General features: G+C 36.4%; 1 protein-coding gene across 1 annotated transcript in view; it reads right to left on the bottom strand.

The window, feature by feature from the left end:
• The window catches only part of CNTNAP5 (contactin associated protein family member 5), a 263,158-nt gene that overhangs the window by 203,139 nt on the left and 38,773 nt on the right, over positions 1-21,246 (bottom strand). The window lies entirely within an intron of this gene.

Raw genomic sequence — 21,246 nt, 5'->3', positions numbered from 1 at the left:
ACTTGTGTGTAATCTCTTAGAATGAAGTATATCATCACTGTTGCATGCAAGTGAAATTTATCTTCCAGACCAGCAGTCTGGTAGAACTGCAATCTGATGTAAACTGTTTTTAAAACACTGAATACTTGAAAATATTTCCTTTCAGAGAATGCAATCTTGTGATATACATTCTCCTTTAAGAAGGCAGCACTTCTGGTTGCAAAAGCCATTGAAACTATGCAGTAATGCCCAGCAGACTTTATGTAACACCTCAAGTGCTGTGCTCAGTAAAATATTTATCTGCTGAGCAGGTATACAATGTAGAAGTTACAACTTCTTATTTCTGTACATAAGCAACACACAGGAATATAGGACCTTTCACAACACATAAAATTATATCCCAAATTAGTTTTACAAGTCAAGTGAGTGGTCTGGGATGCCTCCTCCTCCCCCCCCCCCTTCATATTCTCATCTGAGGACAACTACAAGTATGCTTGCACACTTCCACACAATGCAATTAAAATTTCAAGCCTATAATGTTTGAAGAACAATGAAATTAGATACAGTAAGTCCTCCCTTTATTGTAGGAGGTTCTCTGCTTGTTTGCTCAGTGGGAGAACAACACTGCTAGCTACCTTCAGCATCCCTGTGCATGCTAGGCTGAGGGACAGATAGGAAACTTCCATCACATCAATAGACTTCTGCTAGAGAGGAAGAATAGGCAGCCTTTGGATCCATTCTGTAGCATGGACTACTCCTTTATCAATCCACACGTGGAAGTAAAATGAAATTATCTTACTAATACTCAGATGTGAGCTAACAAACATTATGATAGGAAATTCCTGAAGCAGCCATAAATCTCTTTCTAAATGCAAATATGTTTGATTGGGTCATTTAAATATATGCTGGATGTTTTAAAGTGGAAAATTTCCATAAAATGAAAATAATTGTTGTGCAAAAGTAGTGGGGAATTTTATGTGAACAACAGTGGGAAAAACTGTTTGAAAATTCAACTCAGTTCTACATTTATATACAGGTAAGTAGCTTTTCAAGAAAATTACTCTGTTCATAAAAAAGTATAAATAAAACAAGTATTACACCACTGTGAAAGATGAATAAGCTCAAGTCTGCAGCTCTAAATGAGCAGTTAGAAAGTAGAAATTGTGGTGAGGTTTGCTAAAAGAACATAGAGCACATGGCTCAAAATGCTGAAAACATTAGGCAAGAACATTTTTAACGCAGCAGATTTTTCGGTATGGATTTTTATGCTGACAAATACATTGCAAAACTGATCTTCATGATGGATTGTAAATAATATTAGACATAAATCCAATTGATATTCTGAAAGAATCAGGATGATATATTAGTTTTCTAAATGTGTACAAAAATAATACTCGGATGGATTAGCAAATAAGAGGGGGTGGCAGACGTGGAAAACTATTAATACAGATTTAGTTACCAGCCCACAAACTGGATTAAAATATTTGATTCACTAGTTTAGAACTTAAGCCTCCAAACAGCAGAACATGAACCACAGGCCAGGTTACATGAGAATGATTTTATGCAAAATAATGCAAGGGCTGATGAGAAATTCAGCCCACGAGGAGATAAAAATGTCAGCTTTAAGAGGTTTTGTCTAGCACATTTATCCCAGAAAAATCAAATTAAACAAGCTTAGTACTACTTCATTAGGACATTGTAATTAGTAAGAGTAGGAAACATACATTTATTACACTTAGTTCTAAAAGTATTTTAACAGTACTCGTGTCTAGATTAAAACCAGGTCTATATCAAAATCAGCATAACCAATATAAGTCAAAGCAACCTGTAAATTAAAATAAGCCTCCTAATTTCACTCTCACTTGTGACCTGAACAGCAATTTAAACGAAGATGTCAACCAGTAAATATATCAGCACACCAAACTGCTTCAAACTTCAGCATTCTATAAACTCTAGCAAAGGGATTTAGAAACTCTCAAGAAGAGGTTCAAGGTCCTTGTGACAGATCTACATTAAGACAGAAGCGACATCAGCTCTATGTTACACTGCCAAAGTGTCTATATGGGACCAAAGAGTAGGACAGTCTGCTCCAGGAGAGACCCCCATCGTTCTCTTGGTCATCCTCCAAGAAACCACCTTCCCCCTGAGATTTCTGTGCTTTGTTATCTGACACCAAATGAAGTGTCATGAATACCCTTCTTAGAGCATTAAGAGGAGATGAAACTAAGAGCCCTGATTTTATCTATTAAAAAATGCCAAGCGTATTTTTTAATGAAACTATGCTCAGGGAATAGCCTGTCTTCCTTCAAAGCTAATTTCACAATAACAGAGTCTGGACCTAACAGCCCTAAACATACAGACTTACAATTCAGGGCATGCCATAGCTTTACAAGCTAAATAAAATGTTAAACCAGAGCAAAGTATTTAGGATGCATCAGTCAACAATCCAGGCCATATGCTCTGGTATGTCCCCGTCTGACACGCTACACACATGAAATGTACAGATTGAGATCTCCTCACTTTGCTGAAATAGACAATGGGTTTCAAAAAGGTGGGATGTGAACAGAGTGGAAATCATCCCATAAGCCCCACGTCTTTGAAAAGTCAAAAGAAAGCACACATACATATATCAGTGTTACAAAATTCCCTAAGAAAGGATTTTATTTTATTTCCTTTTTTGATAGCGTAGAATTAGAAAGAGGTGAAACATTTGCACACATCTAGGGTCAGAGAGGATTCACAGGAATACTAACAGCAAAGCTAACATTTCAAGAAATATTCTCTCTCTCATTTGCTGTGACAGAAAAAGCCTTTATTCCAGATTTCTACTTTCTCAATCTACTCTACTAGTCAAAAAAGCCCTGGAAATTTGTCAGAATAATAAAAGCTTTACTTCTTTGAGTCAGTTGCATTATATTTCCATAGAATGTATTGATTTTAATGAAGAAACCATTCCATGCTACAAAATCATTTAAAACATCTGGACAAAGAAAATCACTGCTATCCTACTGTTTTTTCCCTACATTCTCTTGCCAGCCAGATAATTAGCAAAGAACAATCATGAAAAAAGAGCATCTAATTGTACCTATAAACTGCATTCTACATGCAAATCACATGACAATACAGATGTTGACTAGCATTTCAGAAATGGATGTTGACCTTGACTACGTTAAGTTCTGAGAAACAAGCAATTATGGATAACATTCGCAATTTAATGTAAATTAATTGAGTTGAATGTTGCTTCTGAAAGGGGAAAAAAACGCACATTTACCTGCATTGAATCAATTTTTCTGATTTTTATTCAGTCCTATTTTTTAGAAATTGACAATAAGTTAACAAAAAAAAAAAAACAAAAAACAAAAAACAAGCAACTCCCAATCTATAAAGAAGTCGTTTGGTTTATTGTTTTTCATTTCTTTCTTGCAGATTTAATTTCCTTCCAAGTAAAAATGTCTTCTCTTTCCTTTAATCTCCACGTATTTCTATTTTGTTCAACAACATTCATTTTAAAACAGAAATATAAACATCATCATTTCAAATTTCAAAGACATTTAATTAGGACTTAGATACTAATTTTGGGATCCTGTGAAAGATGCCAGCTAATAAAAATTTTAGCTAAAAATTCATAAGTTTGTGAACTTTGTTAAAGGCTTCGTGTCAAAATATCTGATTAAGATCTATACTTTATGACAGCATTCACCAAATGCAATGAATTATGATTATGAAAAAAGTGATTTAGAAAAATGCATCTAAATCCTGGAGAAATAGGACATCAGAAGTCTACCATGCTTCATAAACATGCAGAATGAAGCCTGTATTTTACCAAAATTGTTTTCTGCATAGAATATGGACAGCCCCACTCTGCTAATTCTTCCAGTACAAGCTTATATAAGTGTTGGTGAGCATAATGTGATCCAGCTTTTAACTTTCTTCAATTCTGAGATAATATTTTGCTGCAGCAACCAATGTGAATTAGATTTCCAATTAGTGGGCTATGAAGATATTCAGAGAGCAGTAAACTCCCAGATTACACTAATGTTTCTTTCACCCTCTTTTGAGGAGGATCAATCCCTGGAACACAGACTAATAGTTACCAGCCATGATGGAGATGCATTAACAAACTCAGCCTGCTGCTATTTCATTGTCTGCTTAAAGAGTCAGCAGGACAAAACACATTGATTTCCATTTGTGAAGGCCATCCAGAAAGGACACGAACATTTCCTTAATGAAAGTTTTGATGAAGAGGACACAATCAGGGAAAGATCACTAGCCCTTGAGTTTCATGGATTTCCCATATTTCAAACTTGAACTACTTTTAATAACACTGTGTGTCCTCATTGAGACAAATTTGCAGGAAATCTTTGACTATAAAGTTTGTATTGCTTCTCCCCATTATATTGTTAGTCAGGATCGTGTATGCTGCAACAGCCTGGTTCCACTGTAAATAGAGAGTATCTGACAAGCCAAACTAAGACTGTGGTTTACTATTTTATAGTAAACATGAAGGAGATTTTAGGCAGAATAAGTGGCATCATAGCTTCCTATTCAAGGCCTTGCTTGGAATTTAAAGGTATTTAAGCACGGCTTTTGTTGCCAAGACGTAATTTTATTCATTATTAAAATACCAGCAGAGTTACAGATAATGCTGAAGTTAAACTGTGTGCATCATCTGATTGCAACTGTAAATTGTTTCCATATTGGGATTTGAAATTGAAAAGATTCTCTGGTATTTACAGGCTAGGAAAAATTCTCCTTAGCACCACACACTTAATGGTGTACTTTGTTTTAAAGACATAAAACATGCATTTTGTACAATGCCTCCAACAGTGTTCAGAAATGACAACTGATGACTTCCAGTTCATCTGTTTTTCTCCCCCCTTCTGCAGGTACATTTCTTTGTAAATATGAGAAATAAATAATTGAATATTAATATGAAAATTAACCTTCCACCTTTGCAGTTGAAGTTTTTATGTATTTGGAGAAGGTGGAGATTCTGGAACATTCACCAAGGGATACAGAAGGGGTGGAAGACCACAGCACAATAAAACAAAACAGACACACAGTCAGACAAAAGAAAGAGGAAATGCAGAAACAAGCGTATAGAGATTTGGAGATGATATCTATGTCAAGAGTCCCTACACAAAGTATCTCATGCCTATCTGATTCTACTAGGTTCTATTACCATGAATATGTAGGAAGAAATTCTGGGGAAAGTGCAGGAAAAAAATATAAATGTATATATTTTTATTTCAGTAAAGGAAAATTCTGTGGGTTTTGTTGGATATTTTTTCTTTTTTTTTATTTCTTGAGACTGGCCTACACTTGCATGCACAGCTGTGAACTCCATCTGTTAGCAGATAGACATTGTTTATTTTTCAAGTTGTAAAACATAAGAGAAGGTAGTTAACAACACAACAGTGTTCCTTTCTCCTGCCTTGCTGTAATGCAAGTAAAAACCAATAGTTTAGCTAATCGCGAACTCTTCCCAAATGACTGTAAATTTCATAAATTTTCTTCAATGTGCCTTTAAATTTTGACATACAACTATTATTCAGTCACAGTATTTATAGAGCATCTTTTTTTATGACACATTATGTACTAGTAACTTTGCCTTACAGAAAGCAGTTAAGTTTGGTTTTGAATGATGCAAAGGCCTCTCAAAAAGCTCTGCTTAAATAGCTGGTCTTATTTATTTACTCTGAAATGAGCAATCTAACTTATATAAGGAAGGCAGAGCTGAGGAGCAAAGCAATCCTGCAATATCTGTGCTCATAAAGTCAAAAGGTGAATTTCAAATAATCATCAATACAGCTGTAATGAACTAAAATACAGATACAGAATTTTGTTTCAAGAGGGCCAAAGAACATTTGACAAACTAAATATTGAGAAAAGTTAGGGAAAATGTTCTTATGTTTAAGTAACAAAAGATTCCAGCCCTGTCATTTTCCATGCTGTTTAGGTTAGTCATGATGACTGCATAAGCAGAATGAAGTTCCATTCACATCCTCTATGATGTGCTTTTCACTAGATCACTTAAGCTTTTTTTAAACAGATATATCAGCTGATGTCAACAACAGCAAATCCATGTGAGAGATCTGCTGAATAAGAGGACAGTCAGATCTCAACAATTACCAAAATCATTGTTACTTGTACATGAGGAAAGAAAAACAGGAAAAAAAAAAAAAAAAAAACCACAAAAAAACCCCACAAAAGAACACATTAAAAGGATGTGGTGTCTCAGCTTGTCAACACATATTTCAACGAAGAAATCTGCAAAAGCAGATCATTGCCCAAAGCTGCGATTTCCTCTCAGCAGGTAGAACAGCAGTTGTCAGGGGTTCTTACTTCTTTCTACTTGCAAAATATCGTTCTTCAGCCTATTTGCTTTTTTTAATTTGCATTTGCTTTATTTAAGAGCACTCTATCTTAGAGATGAGATCAGAGAGCTACAAAGCTGACCCAGCAGGTGGAAGGGATTCTGTATCTGAAGTTCGCCCCTTCATCTTGTGGCACACTTCAGTGGACAGTCAGCATAAATCCCTTCCATCCCTAGGAGAGCAGTAGAGCCAGAGGTTGCCCTTCTCTATAGGACAGTACAGATTTTCCCATGTTACAAAGGAAGTCAATACAAGAACACAGAGATTCTTTATTATGGCCACATAGCACCATAAGCATTCCTTTTAGCCTTGTCTACATAAGACTCCTTAGTTGTGCATCATAATGAAGTTGTTGGTATCATTCAGTGATCAATACTGTCTTCTAGTTTACAACTTTCAGCAGTACTAACACAAATACACAAGCTTGCACCTAATCATCCTTCAAAAGTCACAACTGAAACAGGAGTTCAGGACTTTGTAAATATTGTTATTTTTTTAATATGGATACAAAAATACAACATTTGCTTTAAAACACCATAATATGTGAATTTAAAACACTGCAGTTGCAGAACAGAAATGTAAACGCATCTGCACTCATCAGCAAGCTGCCAGTCTCATTATTAGAGGAAAAAAAATACAAGAAAGATGAGAGGCGGCTGAACTGAGTTCAGTGCAGGCATGTACAGCCTAAAATTAAAATGCAGAGAGGCTAAGGCAGATTTTCTGCTAATGTAACTCTGTGTTAAGATTATTCAGGAATTCACTGGTGAGCAGTTTTTGCACGTTGTCTAAATACAATTTTTGAAATGGAAATGTAAATACCCGTTTCAAAGTTTATTGGGAAACGAGTGGAGAGCAGGAAAAAAGTTTTTTCTTTTAATCTGTGGAGCAAGAGCAGCAAATAAATTTGCATGCTGACAGGCACATCAAAGCAAATTTGGGAAATGCAAATGCTTTATCTGCAGGGAGTGGGTAACTAACACTTTTGGGGGAGAAGTCCGTTTCCTAGCCCAATCTGGAAACAGCTTCAACAATCTTAGTAGAACTCTGGCACCACCTAATCTCCAGCCCAGAGACAGAAATACAGTTCTATTTCTCCAAATTGGATAGATCTTTCAGATAAACATCTACGGTATTCCTCACATCTTTAGTGGTCTTCAAACTCAGTACGCATGCAGAAGCACTGCTGCAAATTTCAGTGAAGCATCTTAACACTCACCCTCACACCTGTTTCCAGAGATATACAAGCCCCTTAAGTGAGGGCTCTCATTACACCATACTGGATTTGTAGAAGTACGCAGTGCCAGTAGAAATGCCTCAGACAACAAAAATCGAGATCCGATTCCCATGGAACCAGACCTACAAGCGCTGGATGCTCCGTTCCCACTTTCCCTCTATCCCAAACACCATTTCAGAAGGGCAATGAATTTCGGCAGTCTCCATCACATGATAAAATTTAATAGTTTGTAGCTCTCTCATTCTTAAACAAAATTTTTCTGTTCTTATTTTTCCTACGAACCTCTGTGGAAAGGGCTCATTTATTCAGGCAAAGACTTTCAGACAATTCTGTACCTTTGTCTGATGAGGTTATTTTGCAGAGATCTAAATTTACAGCTCCTGTGCCTAAGCAAACAACAGAAGCAACAACAAAGGCACAGAATGCTGATGAGTTTGAGGCGTACCCAGGTAACAGCAATTTAAAAGCCATCAATAACCTAGAGGTTGTCCCTTGAATTTTCAAATCAATCACGGTCAAGTGAGTTCAATTTTTATTTTTCCTTTGAATCTTTGACGAATTCATGGATAAAACTGATTAAAGAGGGGAAAAAATAAAGAGCATGGGGTTCACTAAACATTTTCTGTTTAGAAGAAAACCTCTTCAAATTGTGCAACATACAACATGGCATACTGAAAAGCAATTATAACTCTGAGAATTTCAGTATATCCCATAAGGCTGAGAGAATGTTCAATTTGCAGGCTGTGAGCAAGGATTAACAGAGATGAAGGTAGTAAGTAAGTGCCCATGTACCACTGAATTTAAATGTAATGTCATTTCAAGGGATGATAAGTAATCATTTCATGTCTCAGTAACCTCCAACAAAAGCACCTTATTTAGCTCAAAAATACCCATTTTTAAGACTCTTCTGTGCAAGTTAATGGCTTAGATAAGGAACTGTATTGAAAAAAGTTAGAAATTCCCATTCTTAGCCAAGGTGAAAGCACCTTCGATGTCAGTTTACTGACAAAAATTTTCTGCCATTTCTTAGGACAGCGTGTTCTCTCTTCATCTAAGTGGAAAAAAAAAACCAAAAAAAAAAACACTAGTCTATTACCACTGAGCATGTTGTCAAGTAGACAAGAAAGTTTCTATACAGATCTTGTTTTTTGTCTCTGACCATTCATGACTACTTTGGGGATTAGTAATGAACCCCTTGTGCCATAGTCTGCTTACAGTCTTACTTTCTGTTCAGTATCCATACCTTGACATGAACAAGATCCTGGCACTAAGTAATCACATTTCTCCATTTTCACATCACTAAAGATATGATCCATGCCTTAGACTTACTTCAGATATTATGTCATTGATTTTATATACTTATTTATTTTTCACTTTTTTTTTTTCTAATGTGCAAGTTATTACTCAGCCTTTTGAAAAATTTTCATCACCTGCTGATAAGCAAGTATGCCAGAAGACACCCACAAACACAAAGGAGTCGGTAACAAGCAGTTCTCTTGGACTGGGGCACATGGCAAGATTGATGGCACCATCAACATTTCCAGTCATGCCCTATCCATAACTCTCAATTGCAACCCTAGAGCCAATGAAGAAGGATGGAGGACAAGATGTTTCTCAGCCATGGTGGAAGAAAGGGTAACAGAGTTCAGAGTCCAAGCTGAGGACTCTGGGCAAATACACAGAGCCACTCAGGAGCCAAAGGGATTATTAAAAACTAAGTTTTTTGTGTGCTCAGTATCTTTCCAAATCAATACTAAAGATGCTTTAGAAAACAGATATTTCCCCCCAGAAGATCCAATATTTATAATATCTATTAGTCGTGGATTCAGTACTCTCTTCACCCACACTGATGAATGCAACATCCAGAAAAATCTGTATGAATGCAGGAATGCCTTTGACAGTCCCAAAGTATGACATTTCTTTTTCTAGCAATCACAGAAGCCAACTAGAGCAGGGCTGCCAAGACCACACTTGTCACACTTGGCTAGAGCCTCACATCCCAGTCCAGTTCCAAATCAACTACAAGTTTCACAGGCAAACAAAGGATATATGTTTCATATAAATTATGATGATAATTTGATTCCAGTGTTAAAGACATTGTTAAAGAGATTAATTTCCTGGATTTAACACGGAGTATAGGAGGACGGAAGGGTAAGAGAGAAAACTCACACCCTATACAGAATACTGCAGGACTATTCATATTAAGACTTCACAAAATTTATTTGTTCTGTAATAAGATTACCAACACCAGCAGAGTTGAAAATTTTAATAGGCAAAGCATTGCAATGCTGTACTTTTTCTAAATCAAATTAAGAAAAAACCCATGCTTTTGTCATTTTAAAAAGCACGCTGAATATACAAGGAAGTCAAAAATGAAAAGTAGGAAATTTAAAATATTGACTAGCAGTTTAAAAGCCTGCAGAATTCCAGCAGTCAGGTACCCTTCTTAAAGACTGTATCTTTCATTTTGTTGAAAAAGGCCTCTTTGCACCTAACAAGGAAAAAAGTTCATCTTCTATCAGTACTTCTTGCGATTTTGTATATGGGGAAAAATGATAATCCTTAGTAAAAAAAAAAACCCCAAAACTATCAAACTGCAAAAAAAAAAAAAAAAATCATACCAACACAAAACCACAGTACTACATTCCATTGTCCCTTGTCAAGAACAATATAAAAAATAAATCCATCTATGCTAAAATATAGTGAGGAGTCTTTGTAGATACAGATGTCAGACTTGAAACATTACTTGAGTAATAATTTGATAACTTTATTTTTAGGTATGACAAATAGAGAACTCCCCCAGGCTCCATAACAACTTGCCATTTTGTTTAGACATCCTACTCTTTTGATACCAAATGACTACTATAAATGCTTTCACATACCATTATGGCTCACTCCAAGAACATTTTCTTAAAATCAAAGAAATTGTATATATTAAGGTAATAACCTTTAAATGCAGAGGTACACCAAGCTGTTTGCTTTCTTACTCTTTAAATTAAATTCAGATCCTTCTGCAGATTTCTGCAGCTTCACACCCCACTTTAATACATGAACTCCCAAAGGTTTTTATCTCTTTGGCAAAGCAATTAATAAAGCGTGGCTCAAGTCATTAAAGGTTTATTTTATACTTCTCTAAATCCCTTGAGATAAATAAGAAATAAGTGTTTGTTTTGAGCCTTCTGAAATCTGAATCATTTCTGCAAAGTCCTGCAGCCTTGAAACTAAGTCTAATTACCTGCAAGTGTTCACACACATAAGTATACATTCAAACTTACTCCCCTGCGTGGCAAGCTTTTTAAAGATCAAAGAATTAACTGTAGCCTTGAGGCTCTCTTTGAAAAATGCACATTAACATTTAATGGTGTCACACACACCAAAGTCCTGCACATTGCTTTGTAGACAAACCCTTCTATAGACGAAGCAGATAACGACTAGCACTTTTCAAAGGATCCAGGAACAAAGTACTGGAAGATCCATGGTCAAAGCCTCTAGACCAAGAAATGAGATGCCCAGCTGTCTTACCACAACTGACTTTGCAGCATCTTAACTCAGTACGACAGTTCAGTAAAAACAAACAAACAAAACCAAACAAAAAAACAAACAAAATAAAACCATAAGAGAGCTTTTTCCTTATTTTGCCCTGAAGCACTTGACATTCAGCTCCTACTTCTTTTGTTGTTGCCACTAAACAGATTTACTCATAAATCTCAAAATTGCAGAGTGGCTGAAGTGGGCCTCTGGAGGTCATCTGGTCCAGTCTCACCGCTTGAGCAGGGTTTCCTATAGCAGACTGCCCAGAACCACATACATACAGTGGTGCTGGTAAGGCTTTCTTCTTAACTCTAGGGACAGAGAAATAAAGTCCACTTCGTAGATTCATTGCATTTGTCCTATCTTACAGAAAGATACAAAACATTGTTCAGAAATAACAAAGCTCTCTTCCAGTGTCCTGGTGGGCTGTAAGCAGAAGAAACTCCATGAAATGTCATACTCTGTGTGGTACAAAGTTGAACTTCAAGAAAAAATTAACTCAAGTGGGAAGGCTTGCAAAAAATTAGTTCTCCAGGGAAGAAATTTCTTATATGCTAATGGAGTCTCAGAATTTTTGTATATATGATAATACAGCGAAATATACTACAGAGATGATGATACAGATTATCACCTGTCTACTAGGAAGGGTAAAGGAGGTAAGATCATTTTATCTCATGTTCTTTCTGTTTGTTTTTTGGTTTTCTTGGAGGAATGAAAATCAAGTTTCAAATCAGAAAGCTAGCTGCTTACATTTAGATATTTTATTCAGGTAAATTTATACTTCACAGTCACATTCCTTCCAAATATCCCATTAAAGAGGAGAATGGAGAGAGAAAGAGAACAACTCAAATGGGCAAACATTCAGAAGTACTCCTGAATAACTGCAGGTGGGTTATCTGTTTTTTCACCTTGAAGACTTTTCAAATTGTGAAAAGAAGCTTGCAATAAAGTCAATTCTAAATTCCATTTTCCCGTTAGACTCTTTTAACACATGAATCCTATGTTGCCCAAAAAACATTGAGATTGGAACACACGTTATTAGAGGCAATATGAATTATCACACAAGCTGTTGCTACTTTTCTAATAGTTTCTTTCACCTAGATTGCTAATAAAGAATGTTAACTAGGGGAAATGATCGACCTCTCCCAAGAAACACATCAAGTTCCAGAATGATCTGAGCAGCCCCTGTCACACATTCATCCCTGGAAGGTTAAGTGGATTTTGATGAAGCCATCAACTTCAGCCGCAAAGGGCTTGAGCTGATGCCAAATGAGATCAAAGGGATATTTTTCCTCCTCCATTAACTTCAATGGGCTCCAAATAAAAGCTGGTGGGCTCCAACATGCCTGCTAATTGTAAAGGGAATTTAAATCCCAGTAAATCATTCTGACTATGGAGACTTCAAAACCAGAATGACAATGGGAAACCTATCTCATCTACTATAAACTATGCATATGACTCTGTGAACCACTGAATTCATGGCAAAACTGTATTAATGTTGTCCCAGAAGTTAAGAACTCCTTGAGAGAACTGTGAACTGAACTTGTCCTCTGGAGCCCCCCAAACCAAGCAGCTCTGCTACCATTACTTCTCCTTCTTGTTCTCAAGAAATCACAATAACAAGTCATTTGAAACCCATCAAATGAATGGAAAGTATTAGAATTAAGCCTGGGAAAAGAGCAGGGGACACTAAAAGGAGAAAATTAAGAACACGGGTATTAGGAAAGTTGAACAGGACAGATTCAATGAGAAAATGAAAAGCCAGAACAGTTATAACCTTCCTCTTTTAAAAGAGTTCAGATCTGCTAGTATAGTATTTGAATGAAGCAAAATTGAGTGCTGTGAGGATGGTAGAGTAGAAGCTAATTTAGGCACATGTATGGAGCTTGGGTTGATTAGGTCATTCACAGCCTGAAGCTTTCTGACCATAATAAAGCCTATTCCAAGTCATCCCTGCTGTGCCTCACTTCTGCTTATTTGACTAGCTCTGTTCAAGGTCCAGATTTGGCAGGGCCTCTATTCCCCCCAATGCGCATTTCATTTCCAACCATCTGCTGAAGACTCAGAGCCTCCTCTCTGAAATTTGAAAGATTTAATGACAATTAGCTTGAAAATACCCTTTTTAATTTTATTAACAGATTGTAGAATCAAGAAAATTCACAGGGGGAAATGAATTAAATTGCACTGCCTTTTCCCATCACTAGACCTGCCTACCAAGCAGTACCTGTGAGACACATATGGGAAGCTGGAAACTACTTTGAATTCAGAGCTAGGACACTAATCTTGTAAGAATAATCACAATGCCCAACTTCTGCTTTTACGTACTTTACTATCTCAAATAAGACCCTGTGGAGATGCACTAACTGAATGCCATTCAACAGAACTGTTATTTGGTGTTGTGCCTCATATCACTTGTCCAATCTGCTAGATCTTTCCCCTTCCATAAATATCAAATTTGACAAATGTTAGAGGCAAGTAAGTTGCCCTATAGATGGTCTGAAAGACTTAAGTAGAATAAGAGTTCATCTTGTTTCACTCTTTTTGGAAAATGCAGATTTTTTTTTTTTTTTTTTTATCTTTTGTGGTTGTTGTTATGGTTTACTTGTTTGTTTTTAAATATATTGTGTCACCAGTGTATATGCTCTTTTTCATAGTAATTCACAGCACTGGCAACTTTTAGAAACATGACTCATACTGTCAACTTCCTAAAACACCACTGATGTAATTACATTCCAAAAATAAAATCTTTAAGTTTCAACAGTATCTCAGACATCAATTGGATTAGCCTCACTTATCAAAACTAGAGTTGGTCAGATATGTCTGTAGAACACCCATTTGCCTGCTTGCCTGCTACTATTTATATTTCTTCCAAAACAGAAATGACTTCTTTTGGTTCATTATAAAGCCAAGATTGTATAGCTGCAGTGTATGGCCAGATTTATTTATGATTCAAATTCTGCTGTGTACTCTGTATGTCCAAGAAACTGGTTCTTACCAGTTTCTCTTTACCATCTTGACAGTACTAATCAAATCTGCTATATCTGCAAATAGTACTAATCAAAATCATTTCTCAACAAGAGCACAGAGGGTCAGTTATTCCAGAGTACAATTGGGAAAAAAAAAATAGGCACTACTCTGGAAAACTTGGTATGCATAACCACTCATGAGTACTTAGTGAGGTCTATTTACTTTGCAGTGGTCTGCATTACAGCATCTAGACATCTTCAGTTTCAATATACCAAGGACAACAGTCAAGAAAGTGAGCCACTTGAGTTCAAACTAAGGTATTTTTTTCAGAAACAAGACAAAGTCTTGTGTGGACTTTGTCATGCTTCCCATGAAAAAGCACGTGTGTGGAGTCCCCAGCTAAAAGCACAACCTCATTATTTTTGGAAGATCAGGAAGCAGAGTTTGGATTTTGGAGCTAGCAGAAAAGTAACAGCTAATAAGCCAAGCAACTGCAGCATGAAAATATGACAGGTGCAAAATTACCTTCTGTAACTCCACACCAAATGGAGTGTGTGTACTCATTCATAATTAGGCTTTTCACACCTCACATAGTCTAAATGGATTTCTGGCTATGTTTATTATCATAACACTTCTCCTAAGAACAAAGATCTCTATAAAGAAAAGTGTCTTTTGATCACCCAAGTATGGAGCAGGTCTGAGTTGTTTTGTTTTTTTTTTTTTTTTTTTGTTTGTTTGTTTGTTTTTAAACCACTAGTAAACCTTGTCCTTTTTTAATTACTATATTTATCTATCTTTACTTCTTGCACAAGCTGATTAGAGCTCTATATCTCAGCAAATACCCCATAAAAACATAGGTAATCAGGACAGGTAGAGAACTTTTACATTTTAGACCTGTTTTGATTTAAAAAAATCCAAACTTGCAAATGAGGCAAATAGAAGAAAATACAAGTCCAAAATATTGTAACACCTTCCTATTAACATGACATGAAGTATTCTCTCTATAATTCAATAAATGTGGTATTGACAAAACCCTCAGCAATTAAGATGTGAAATGTAGCAGTAAACTAGAAGCATCCAGCATTTGTTCTATCAAACTTCAGTTATATCTATTCACATCCTTCTGTGGGAATCAAATGTTGTTTTTGCATTAGAATTGGACAATATTTTTTTATATCATGGTCTCTGCCGCCATAGTTAATTTTGGGAGTCTTTCTACTTTACTTGGGGAGGGAGTCTCTGATAGTTTGCATCACTTATCCTCTAGATGAACCTTCCCCAGGAATGCACGCTTGGTATATAGATGTGTGTGTATATATTTTACTATACATATTTTAAGAATATCCTGAAAGAGATTGATCAAGCCAAAAAACAAGTAATGGAATGCCCAAGGAAGCATCTGAAGAGATCTGGGAAAGCCTGGCATCCCCCACCCCCTGGAACTCTTTTTTTAACGAAGGCTTTGAAGAAAACCACCTTATCAATACAAGAAGAGAACTGAGACATCTTGGAAACAACAGGATGGCTACTGACTGACACCAGATAACACACCAGCTAACAAACTTTGATAACCTTTTAGCTAGACTTGCTAAAAAAATTAATCATTACACAACATCCTGAGTAAGTTTCCCTTAAGGCTACTCCTTCATGGGTTTGCAGATTATTTGATCAACATGTGAGAGAAAAGAGCCACAAGTTCCTAATTCCCCAAACAAGATGCATCGAGTACCACCCACCAGCTTCTTCCACCCAAGGCATCAACCCAAAAGAGCTGCAACACTTTTTTTATTTTGGAGGTTAAGCTCCCAAGTAACTTCAGCTCTGTAATTCCAGACAACAACTCTTACACCAAACGCAGTAGACTCTTGTTACCTAAAATACTGGAAAACTTATTTGACTTTTTATTTATAAACAGGCAAACAGCACAAATATTAATTTTGTAAGAGAAAAGAAAATTACCAAAGCAAAAAGACATAGGAAAGAACTCACAGTATTTTTTTTTTTTTAAGATGCACAAGGATTTTTTTATTATTATTTTTCTTTAATGTTCAATCTTGTGCTTCCTTCCTGCTCTGTGAATTGCTGTAATCCAACCATTATTTACATCTCTGAACATTTGCAGGGTCAGCACTGACTATATCCAGCTACTAAAAGCAAGTCTGAAGACATTCCTTTTTGTGCTTTTCCTGCATAAGAAACCTAACAAAGGTGTTATTTAAAGATCCCTCCAAGTCACTGAATGATATTGCTATGTAAATGAGCAAAAGTAAAGCTGTGCTGGTAAGATGACAAGAACGAAGGTCACACTGGCTCCTACATGAGATTCTGCCAGTTCTGTTTTTCATGCATATCCCTATGAATCTTGCTACACATCTTGTACAATCTGTTGGTCAAGATCTCCAGCACTTGCATTCCTATGTCACATTGCAGATAACCAGGGAAAGGCATGTGAAGAAAATTAGCTTAAATAATTTTAAGTATTATAATTAAGCCAATGTTGGATTTGATTGTTATTTAGAGAGGGAAAATACACCAAACCAAAACATAAATAAATAAACCCTGATACCAATGCCATACAAAGCTGAAACTATCAGGAACACAGACAGTTCTCCCCCAAAGCCATCAAGGGCCTCATGCAACTCTGGAAGGACGAAGTCTAGAACTAAGTGTAGAGATGGATATTATCCACTGCATCAATAGAAAGCAGATAAAGAGGGACAAACAGTGCAAAATGCACACTGGTTGAAGGATATATTTAATAGATGAGTGACCTACAACTTGAGTTCCACCTGAAGAGGTAAGATTACTCAGACTGCAAGAAACCAGAGCAATACTTCTTCAAAGTTTCAGCACATTACTAACCCACAAAGCTTTGATTCTCTCTGAGTCTCATTGAACGGACAGTGAGAAGTGAAGAGTTGTTCACATACAGGAAAGTTCAACAAAACAACATTCAGGGATACATCCACAGGGCATACAACAGAGTAGGTCAACTGCAGATGTTTGTCCAATAATAAGAGCAGTTAGCAACGGCCATCCTTTAAACACTCCACAGATAGGAGTGCAGTATGCAGAAATTTATGGCCAAAAAAATAGTATCAACTGCCAGCACCAGTAACTGCATTAGAAGTACAAGACTGTGTAGATTACTTACGCTACTTACAAATAAAAGAAGGGATACAGAAAAAAATTAATGCAAAAAAGAAACTTCCACATTAAAGTAAAAATTAAAAGAATCCTCTCTCCTAACATGAAACACACAGACCAACTCCTCACCTTTTCTAAAAAGGGAAAAGAATGTCTGTAAAAGGGAACCAAGGAAATAAGGAAAAGACTGAAATCTGGCTCCTTCCCAACATAAAGATATTAAGCAATTAGGAAAAGAACAGACATGCCAGCAGGAATTTGCAGAAAACTTCCATTTCAGAATATCTCAAACAACTGCAAAAATTGTTTTGCCTTTGATGACTCAGCATCATCAAAATGCAAACCCTTACTCACATGAACAAACCAGAGACTTTATAAACATAACCAACAGATACCGACAGTCATTCATCTTTATTATTTCTTTCCTATTGACTATTCCAAATTGAGATATGGTTCTACTGCACACAGAGTCAGGAAGACATAGGAGAAGGAAACAAATTTTTTAAATCAAGTACCTTTCACAGATAAGGGAAATGAATTTTTAAAGAGAAGTAAAGCACAGATCAGGAACTAATTCTAATCAAACGCATGCCCCACTTTGCTTTGTACTGTCCAGAATGCAGATTTTCATCATAAGGTATTCTTTCATATACTTGAGTTCCTGATTTCTGAACTCAAACAAGCATAATCACACTACTGAAATCCACTTTCTCTTAGCTCAAAATCAATTGCCCAACATTTCCAGCAAATTGTACTACAAGCCCTCTAAAACCGCATGTAGAACACACACAAGTTTCTACCTCTGATTTTTATGTGAGCAGTCGGAGGTTTAACAGTAGCATAACATCTATTTCTCCCCTGTTCCTTTTCCCTAAGAATTCCTGTGTTTTTAATTGCTCATGCAGTGCAGGTAATATTTCTTAAAGCAAGTGCCACGCAACGGCTTAAAGAAGAAACACTGTAGAAGTTGTTGAAGTTCTGAACAGTTTTATGGAATTTAGCTTCTGATTGAATGCTGCTTTAATCCACGTGTTATTGAGCAAGGGAACAGACACCTGATGAACATAAAGTAACTTACCCTGAAGAAGAGATGACCTTTCATCAAATTCACCTGCATAATCAGCTTGTTATGCTGAAGACAGCCTTTGCTAGTCTATCCCTGCCTACCAAATATTTACCTACATCTATAAAAAGCAGTCTCTTGGTAGTACTGAAAGTTGTCATGCACACAGGAAGCTGTCTTCTCCGTAACTCTGGTTAGAATAAATTCATTTGTCTTTGTAGGTATTTCTGTTAAAACAGGAATCTCAGTTGTTTTAAAGCTTGTTTTGTCTGAACACAATCTCCACCAAAGAAGTAGTGGGGAGAGGAGGTGGAACATACAGTTCCTTTGGGGTAGCTACATTATTTCCTATGAGGAAATAGAGGGCTTCATTGTTCAAAAGAAATGCCCGCTTAGGTTGAAGCTGAAATTGATTGCACTCAAAGTTAAAATGGCAGTATTTCTACTGCAAACGCTGAGTGGTGAAAAGGAGCTTTGCAGATAATTATGTCAATCATAAGTCACATGAACTACAAGCAGTGAACTATTTCACTGGAGAGCACTTTCAAGCAATTTGTTTTTATAAAGAACTAAGGAACATGGAGGTATTTAAAGGTGCTATAACCAACAGCTAATGCTTTTTTTTTTTTCTTTTTTAAATAAATGAAAGGTTGCAAAGTCTCAGAAGTGCCAGAATGATTGATGTTTACGAAACTCTGATTAGACTCTCCTGAATCTGAAGTCTTTCATGACACACCACTAGGACCATTAGTTATTCTGGAGCTTCTTGATCACTCAGCACACAAGATGAAAATTAAAGGCTCTTGAATAAAGTTTGTAAGATGGACAGCACAAAGGATCATTATCCTACAGAATTTTCCTGCAGGCCAGCCCTCCTTGCTCATGTTGGAAAATACATAGCGGATAGAGGAGAAAATTGATTGATTGATTGAGGCACTTTCAGCCCTTACCTTTGCCCAAAAAATCTTTCAGGGAGCTGAAAATAGAACAAGACATTTTCTAACAGGTAATACAGTGTTAAAGGGTAAAAGCCGAGGCAAACTTGTCTCTCCTTTGTAGAAAGTGGCTTAACACCAGCCACTGTGCAAAATAACCACAGAACCAGCTTAATTAACTGCTTGAGGACTTCCCTGGGCAAAAATGTTATATGGACCAGTGCCAGCTCTGATTTACAGCTATTTTCAGTCTCTCATGTAGAAGGCATATGACATATTTAACTATTTAAAGGCATCTATTTTTAATGCAAGAATAAGGTTGTTATTCATTACTGCTATTGATTTCTTTAGTTTTAAAGATAGCTTTGTCATAAAAAAAAAATAAATCTTTGTATTCATCAACTTCCTTTCCAACTTAATTGCTGCAAAAGACATTCATCAAAACAGTTCAGATAAGCTTTCTAAAAAGCACCAGAAAAAAACAAGTTACATTTTCATTTCTCTACCAAGATCTACCTGAACTGGACAAAGGTGTTGAAAGAACTATTGTATAATATGTATAATCTGCTGCAGGGAGAAAGTCTGAGGTAAAGTAACAGCTGCTGAAGCCTAAAAAAATAAAATTTATCAAAGATGCACTGAAGTTCTGTTAATCCTTCGAAAGCTGTGGATGTTTTGGAGGGTTTGAGTGAAAGGAAATTAGAACACACATGCCTTCAGACAAATAGGCTAGAAAATCCTCTACTCTGCTTAGATTGTTGTAGATAATCATATTCAGAGTGCTAACTTAATTTCTATTATTACATACTTCCAAGGTCTGTAAGAAGCAGCATTTAAAAAAAAAAAAAAAAAAAAAAGCATTTGCAGGTAGCAAAAGCATGAGTATACTTGAAAGTCAACTGGTTTTGCATTTTGATACTAGAATAATTCTACGCTAATATTACAAGCTGAACACTGATTTAAAGTCACCTTTCAATTGGGAACTAATAAATATGCATGACATGCACTTCTAGAAACATAGTTCTTCTTTCTTCCCGTCTAAAATTCACCTCAAAAGTGAGATATGAAACTTGAGGTTTATTTCAGCTTTATTTGTAATTTCTTCAGTTAAACAGTAAATTACTCAGGGACAAGAAAATCAGTCAAACTTCTGCAGCTTCTGGTCTTAGCCTACACTATGGAGGAAGAGATTCTGTCATGCTACTGTTTAAGATTTTTTCTGGTTTCAACCAGGAACTTGAATCACCCAAACAGGATGGAAATGGATATAAGCAAGAATATACAGCAAAGTACAGTTATTTCTTCTAAATACGACTTCAACATTTAAATAATGATGCCATGATTCCTAATAATAGTGTGGCTTGTATACAAAATGTTATATGTTTCCACATCTCCTTCAAGTACATGATGTGGCTGGGAGCCCAGCTTGACATATTTCCATCTTCAGTTCAGTTATTTCAGCCAAAAGTCTGACACAAGTTATTTCAGAAGGATTTTTATGTAGTGCTCAGCAAGTAAACAAGGACAAATGTAAAACTACACATGAGACGTTCATAATATCTTCTCTTACATCACTAAGTTGAGCACAGCATTTCAAGTTGATAGTACTGAAGTTATCATATTTTTTTTTTTCCTTTTCATATCTAATTCCCTTTAAGTATAATTAATTTTATATAGTTTTAGTTTTTATAGTTTCCCCTATATTCAGCACTAGTGAGGCTGCACCTCGAGTACTGCGTCCAGTTTTGGGCCCCTCACTGCAAGAAAGATATTGAGGCCCTGGAACATGTTCAAAGGAGGGCGACAAAGCTGGTGAGGGGTCTGGAACACAGGCCATATGAGGAGAGGCTGAAGGAGCTGGGAATGTTCAGCCTGGAGAAGAGGAGGCTCAGGGGGGACCTCATTGCTCTCTATAACTTCCTGAAGGGAGGTCGTAGTGAGCTGGGAGTCGGCCTCTTCTCTCGTGTCATTAGTGATAGGACCGGGGGAATGGCTTCAAGCTACGGCAGG

The sequence above is a fragment of the Lagopus muta genome, chromosome 8 (assembly GCF_023343835.1).
Source record: "Lagopus muta isolate bLagMut1 chromosome 8, bLagMut1 primary, whole genome shotgun sequence".
NCBI classification, from domain to species: domain Eukaryota; kingdom Metazoa; phylum Chordata; class Aves; order Galliformes; family Phasianidae; genus Lagopus; species Lagopus muta.
Note: the sequence above shows the minus strand (reverse complement) of the source record. Positions and strands in the feature narration are given on the sequence as shown.